Raw genomic sequence first — 8,136 nt, 5'->3', positions numbered from 1 at the left:
CTGGTTCAGTCCTCCTCTGTCCTTTTCCACTAAACTGGACATCTCTGTTGTATTTTTCCTGCCAGAGCTGCTGTTTTTTGATTGATTTTATCTTTAAATTCAACTGCTCTTCATTCTTATTGTTTTCTGAGCTGACACGCTCATAATTTATTCTCACTCTGTAACGTTATGAAAATTAAAGTTGCGAAGTAAAAGTATTTCATTAAAAATGAACTCAAGTCAGATTAAAAGTACTCTTTTAATTCTTATTTAATTCCAAAAAGTACCGTTACAGGGAAAACTGTACTCAAGTTCATAACTTCATCATTTGATTGCATATTTATATTTTAGCCGTGAGTTGGTTGTTTGGTAGTCCTAGTTCAGGATTTCCTGAATGTGCACCACAGTTGTGCCTTGAACTTGCTGCCAGTGCGAGGATTTAAGTGACCGTGCCTGCTACGTTATAGGAGAGGTGGCTGACCCACCGACTGGTCTAGGTACTCCAATTTTTCCAGTCATTTGTTTTTTGAGTGAACATATTTAGTGGTCGAGGAAAAATTGGCGACACTGTTGTTGAGATCTATTATCTGTGATTAATATTTGGAGCATGTTAACTTTTGAGCTTTTATGAAAACTGCCAGTCAAACATCTGTTGAGTAACTTGGTTAAGTAATGTGTTTTTAAGAATCTTTGTTCCTGGACAAAATACTTTTCTTTAACATTTAAATGTGAACGTTAGACCTTTGATTCTGGTTTCCTATTTAAAATGAGTGAATTTAGAGTTTGCGTGTTTTAGCAAGTGTGATGTTAGTCTCCTAGTTTCGTCTCATTTGTATTTCAATTCATAAAATAATACAAAATTAGATTGGCACCTCTTAATACAGGACTGAAAACAGGATGTTTCTGTAATAGCTTTATGCTAACTGCAGCCTAAATCATCACTCAGGGGTTCAGGATCTCTAATTGCTTTGATTATGTGATTTCTGGCTCTGTGTGACTCCGCTATCTACAAACATGGACTACAGTACAGACAAAATTCAGGCCTCAAGATGCACCTACTGTGTTAGCTACATTAGTCTATTTGTATGCCAAACAAGTCTTGACTGATCGATTACATTTGGGCTAATGTGGGGGCTGAACGTGTGAATTAGATTATAGCTTTTCATGAAAACCTGCCTATGATCTCAAACATATCCATGTAAATGAAGTGTAACAGCCCGTTTCAGATCCCCAGCTGTAGCGCTGTAGCTCAGGCTATTCCCTGTTCAATAAAGGCCACCAGTTTCAGTTTGACTGATGATGAATCAGTCCTCAGACTCTTGTCTCTTCCTCTTCTGCTCACCCACACTGCTTTGTTTCTGTCTTCAGAACAAAAAGGAACTGAGATCAACAGCTGTGGAAACAAACCGACCCACCCAACTGTGCCTGAATGGTTTTCAGCAAATATCTTCACACAAGTTGAGCACAAATTCACCTTTTCTGTTAACAACACACAAAGCTCCAACCTGTATAAGGAACATACACGATAATTATGACCAATTATGTCCATTTTATCAGCTCCACTTACTACATAGGTGCACTTTGTAGTTCTACAGTTACAGACTGTAGTCCATCTGTTTCTCTGATACTTTGTTGGCCACCTTTTACCCTGTTCTTCAGTGGTCAGGACCCCTGTGGACCCTCACAGAGCAGGTACTATTTGAGTGGTGGATCATTCTCAGCACTGCAGTAACACTGACATGGTGGTGGTGTGTTAGTGTGTGTTGTGCTGGTCTGAGTGGATCCACTCTATTAGACACTCCTACCTTGTTAGCCCACCTTGTAGGTGTAAAGTCAGAGACGATAGCTCATCTGCTGCTGCACAGTTTGTGTTGGTCATCCTCCAGTCCTTCATCAGTGGTCACAGGACGCTGCCCACAGGACGCTGTTGGTTGGATATTTTTGGTTGGTGGACTATTCTCAGTCCAGCAGTGACACCAAGGTGTTTATAGTACATGTCAAAATACATTTATTTCTTTAGACATTCAGGAGGTCAAAGAAGTTATTTGTTTTTCAGAGGAATCCGGGCAGAGTTACAGTTTCTAGGCTATGAACGACCATACAGCACCACCCTGAGGCAGAGCTCCCAGACCCCCCAGGATTTTGTACCTTGCCCAGATGAGCACTGTAACGGCACTGTTTATTCATGCAGTGTGAAGCTTAAAGGTTAAACTGAGAGATGCAGTGAATCAGAGCTGATAACCATTTCCTCAGAACCTCCAGCTCCTTTCACAGTTTCACAGACTACAAACTAACTTCCCCTTTCGGTTCACTTCCTCTCATAGCTGGTTTACAGCCCCCCACGGTTCTCAGACAGCACGGCTGGGAAAAGGTGTGTTTATTTTAGGGAGAAGTTTTAGATTCGCACAGGTTCAGCACTGCTGTCTAACGCATATACCTGCTCCTACACTGTGGTATTACATGTGATTATGTTGTGCAATTAGTCAAGCGCCATCGACTGGTTTTATGCCCCTGGTTGTCTGTGGCCACCAGGGGGAGCGATTGTGCACAGTGAAATCAGTTTCTCAGCTCATTTGGCAACAAACAATTTAACAATAAATACTTTGAATTAAACAATGCGAAGTAAAAGTTTAGTTAATGTAAACAAAAACAATATTTTTGCATCAACTCAAACCTCATAAACACTCCCATTGACCTCCTGCCCTGATTTCCATTCATTATATTTTTACTCTTATTAAAAATATCTTCTTCTTCTTTCGGCTGCTCCCTTTAGGGGTCGCCACAGCGGATCATCTGCCTCCATCTTGCCCTATCCACTGCCTCCTCTACTTTCACACCAACCATCTCCATGTCCACCTTCACTACATCCATAAACCTTCTCTGAGGTCTACCTCTTCTCCTTCTACCCGGCAGCTCCATCTCCAACATTCTTTGTCCAATATATCCACTATTCCTCCTCAACACATGTCCAAACCATCTCAACCTGGCCTCTCTGGCTTTATCTCCAAACTGCTCCACCTTCACTGTCCCTCTGATCTGCTCATTTCTAATATTGTCCATCCTTGTCACTCCCAACGAAAATCTCAGCATCTTCATCTCCGCCGCCTCCAGCTCAGCCTCCTGTCTTTTAGACAGAGCCACAGTCTCCAAACCATACATCATAGCAGGACGCACTACTGTCTTGTAAACCTTCCCTTTCACTCTTGCTGCTATCCTTCTGTCACACTCTTATTAAAAATATAATAATGTATAATGTTTTATTTTCCTGTTTGCTGCAAAAAAATGGTACCTTATCAAGTGAAAGCATCTAAAATCAGGTTGATTTATTTATATTTCTCATTTTAATGATAAAATACGTAACTTGTTTCTACACTTTTAAAAAAGATGGTTCTTTCAGGGTTCTTTAGTAAAGACAGTGGTTCTATATAGAATCATAAACACTCATGCTTTGCATGCTTAAATGGTTCTTCGCATGGTGAAATTGTTCTTCAGATTGATGGAGAACATGCTGTAGATGGTTCTATATACAGTGGGGAGAACAAGTATTTGATACACTGCTGATTTTTCAGGTTTTCCCACTTGCAAAGCATGTAGAAGACTGTAATTTTTATCATAGGTACTCTTCAACTGTGAGTGATGGAATCTAAAACAAAAATCCAGAAAAATACATTGTATGATTTTTAAATAATTAATTTCCATTTTGTTGTGTGAAATAAGTATTTGATCATCTATCAACCAGTAAGAATTTTGGCTCTCACAGACATGTTACTTCTTCTTTAAGAAGCCCTCCTGTTCTCCACTCATTACCTGTATTAACTGCACCTGTTTGAACTCGTTACCTGTATAAAAGACACCTGTCCACACACTCAATCAGTCAGACTCCAGCATCTCCACAATGCCCAAGACCAGAGAGCTGTGTAAGGACATCAGGGATAAAATTGCAGACCTGCACAAGGCTGGGATGGGCTACAGGACAATAGGCAAGCAGCTTGGTGAGAAGGCAACAACTGTTGGTGCAATTATTAGAAAATGGAAGAAATGCAAAATAACAGAAAATCTCCCTCGGTCTGGGGCGCCATGCAAGATCTCACCTCGTGGAGCATCAGTGATCTTGAGGAAGGTGAGGAATGAGCCCAGAACTACACGGCAGGACCTGGTCAATGACCTGAATAGAGCTGGGACCACAGTCTCAAAGAAAACAATCAGTAACACTCTACGCCGTCAAGGATTAAAATCCTGCAGTGCACGCAAGGTGCCCTTCCTCAAGCCAATGCATGTCAAAGCCCGTCTGAAGTTTGCAAATGACCATCTGAATGATCCAGAGGAGGAATGGGAGAAGGTCATGTGGTCTGATGAGACAAAAATAGAACTTTTTGGTTTAAACTCCACTCGTCATGTTTGGAGGAAGAAGAATGATGAGTACAACCCCAAGAACACCATCCCAACCGTGAAGCATGGCGGTGGAAACATCATTCTTTGGGGATGCTTTTCTGCAAAGGGGACAGGACGACTGCACCGTATTGTGGGAAGGATGGATGGGGCCATGTATCGTGAGATTTTGGCCAACAACCTCCTTCCCTCAGTAAGAGCACTGAAGATGGGTCGTGGCTGGGTCTTCCAGCATGATAACGACCCAAAACACACAGCCAGGGCAACTAAAGAGTGGCTCCGTAGGAAACATCTTAAGGTCCTGGAGTGGCCTAGCCAGTCTCCAGACCTGAATCCAATAGAAAATCTTTGGAGGGAGCTTAAAGTCCGTGTGGCCCAGCGACAGCCACGAAACCTGAAGGCTCTGGAGGAGATCTGTATGGAGGAGTGGGCCAAAATCCCTGCTGCAGTGTGTGCAAACCTTGTCAAGAACTACAGGAAACGTCTCATCTCTGTAATTGCAAACAAAGGTTTCTGTACCAAATATTAAGTTTCTTTTTCTGGTGTATCAAATACTTATTTCAAAATGGAAATTTTGAATTGGAAAATGGAAATTAATTATTTAAAAATCATACAATGTATTTTTCTGGATTTTTGTTTTAGATTCCATCACTCACAGTTGAAGAGTACCTATGATAAAAATTACAGTCTTCTACATGCTTTGCAAGTGGGAAAACCTGAAAAATCAGCAGTGTATCAAATACTTGTTCTCCCCACTGTAGAAACTTTTTGAATAGGGTTCTACAACCCCAATTTCAATGAAGTTGGGACGTTGTGTAAAACAGAAATAAAAACAGAAGACGATGATTTGCAAATCCTTTTCAACCTATATTCAATTGAATACACTACACAAGATATTTAATGTTATAACGGATAAACTTGTTTTATATAAATTGTTTTTTGCAAATATTCACTCATTTTGAATTTGATGCCTGCAACACATTCCAAAGAAGTTGGGACAGGGGCAACAAAAGACTGGGATAGTTGAGGAATTCCTAAAAAAAACACCTGTTTGGAACATTCCACAGGTGAACAGGTTAATTTGAAACAACTGCTTGAGCAAATAGTCCAACAGTTTAAGAACAACGTTTCTCAATGTGCAACTGCAAGGAATTTAGGGATTTCATCATCTACAGTCCATAATATCATCAAAAGATTCAGAGAATCTGGAGAAATCTCTGCAAGTAAGCGGCAAGACAGAAAACCAACATTGCATGCCTGTGACCTCCGATCCCTCAGGCGACACTGCATTAAAAACCGACATCATTCTGTAATGGATATTACCACATGGGCTCAGGAACACTTCAGAAAACCACTGTCAGTGAACACAGTTCGTCGCTCCATCTACAAGTGCAAGTTAAAACTCTGCCATGCAAAGCGAAAACCATATATCAACGACACCCAGAAACGCCGCCGGCTTCTCTGGGCCCCAGCTCATCTGAGATGGACTGACGTAAAGTGGAAAAGTGTCCTGTGGTCTGACGAGTCCACATTTCAAATTGTTTTTGGAAATCATGGACGTCGTGTCCTCCGGGCCAAAGAGGAAAAGGACTGTCTGGATTGTTATCAGCACAAAGTTCAAAAGCCAGCATCTCTGATGGTGTGGGGGTGTGCTAGTGCCCATGGCATGGGTAACTTGCACATCTGTGAAGGCATCATTAATGCTGAAAGGTACATACAGGTTTTGGAGCAACATATGCTGCCATCCAAGCAACGTCTTTTTCAGGGACATCCCTGCTTATGGGGGACGTCCCAATGCCAAGCCACATTCTGCACGTGTTACAACGTGTGGCTTCGTAGTAAAAGAGTGTGGGTACTAGACTGGCCTGCCTGCAGTCCAGACCTGTCTCCCATTGAAAATGTGTGGCGCATTATGAAGCACAAAATACGACAACGGAGACCCCGGACTGTTGAGCAACTGAAGTTGTACATCAAGCAAGAATGGGAAAGAATTCCACCTGCAAAGCTTCAACAATTAGTGTCCTCAGTTCCCAAACGCTTATTGAGTGTTGTTAAAAGGAAAGGTGATGTAACACAGCGGTAAACACGCCCCCATCCCAACTTCTTTGGAACGTGTTGCAGGCATCAAATTCAAAATGAGTGAATATTTGCACATTAAATATCTTGTCTTTGTAGTGTATTCAATTGAATACAGGTTGAAAAGGATTTGCAAATCATCGTATTCTGCTTTTATTTATGTTTTACACAACGTCCCAACTTCATTGGAATTGGGGTTGGACTTACACTCAGAACATCAAAGCATGGAATTGGACCGGGGTGCCCAAACTTTTGCACACAGCTGTGAAAGTGCTCAGTGTGTCAATCTTTCCTTTCATTCCAGCAGAGGTGGACGAAGTACACAAATCATTTACTTGAGTTAAAGTAGAGCTACCCAGTAAAAGTAGAAGTTCCTCCATTTAGACCTCCATTTGAGTAAAAGTACAAAAGTATTTGTCTTCAAATGTACTTAAGTATCAAAAGTAAAAGTACTAAAAGAGTAATTATGACTTTAATGTCCTGTTATCATTTTTATAACAAGACTCACTTCATGACCTCATTTTAGGTGAAAATCCTCCAGCGTCTCTCTTGGTAAACCAGTCTTTTAATAGAACGTCATTAATTAGTGACGCTGACGTCTATTAAAATGATCATAAACACAAAACACTGAAGGCAAACAGTTTCCATCAGGGAGAACCGAGTGGCTCTGAAATCACTTTTTACACATAAGCAAAGTTTCAGTTTAAGATTTATTTACAACTTAGTTCCAAGTTTAAGTTGAATAAAAACTGGCTTTAAACTCAGGATCACAAATGAGCTCCTTTACTATGTTGATCTGTAGGCCTCTGTTCATAAACATAAACCAGCCCAAACTAATTTACTATCCATCCATCCATCCATCCATTTTCCAAGCCGCTTCTCCGTCAGGGTCGCGGGGGGGTGCTGGAGCCTATCCCAGCAGTCTTCGGGCGAAAGGCACGATCAAACTAATTTACTATAAAATGAAAGTGTTTGTATAAATTCAGAAAAAAAGAAACATGTACACATATGCAGTCGTGCCTGGCATATTTCTATATTGTGCTCTATTTACACAAAGTTAGGTTAGTTCCATCATTTAGGTAGATGTGTGTGCTGCCAAATTTTTATGCTGCTGCACTGATGTTGAACCGTGTGCTGCACCAACAGGTCAAAGCGCTGTGCCCTGATTGGTGTTTTTGCTTTGCGCTTCTTTTGTTTTGACATGTTACATGTTTATACACACAAAAACCAAAAGGAATGACAGATTTCTCAAAGTGTAGTGGAGTAAAAAATAAGATATTTGACTTTGAAATGTAGTGGAAAGTAAAAAGTCACCCAAAATGAAAATACTTAACTAAAGTACAGATACATGAGAAAGCTACTTAAGTACAGTAACAAATTACATTTACTTAGTTACTGTCCACCACTGCATTCCAGCTTTCCTTCTTTTCAGAAGACTCACTTTCTAAGAATCTGCAGACACACCTCCAAAGTTCAGTCTTAGAAGCTGGTGGACGATTTTCGGAAGTGATCAAACCCATTCAGTGGTGTTGAGGTCTGGACTTTGGGGTGGTCAGTCCATTGTTCAGCTTTTTTGATTGATGTGTCCGTCTCCTTTTCTCAGTCAGGTTCTTCTTGATCAGCTACACATCCTTTCATGGAAGGATGGACAGAAACACCTTTGGATGTTTTCAGATCTGAAGCAGCTTGATT

This window comes from Pygocentrus nattereri, chromosome 14, assembly GCF_015220715.1.
Source record: "Pygocentrus nattereri isolate fPygNat1 chromosome 14, fPygNat1.pri, whole genome shotgun sequence".
Lineage (NCBI taxonomy): Eukaryota > Metazoa > Chordata > Actinopteri > Characiformes > Serrasalmidae > Pygocentrus > Pygocentrus nattereri.
The sequence above is the reverse complement of the archived record's forward strand: the minus strand, read 5'-3'. Positions refer to the sequence as shown.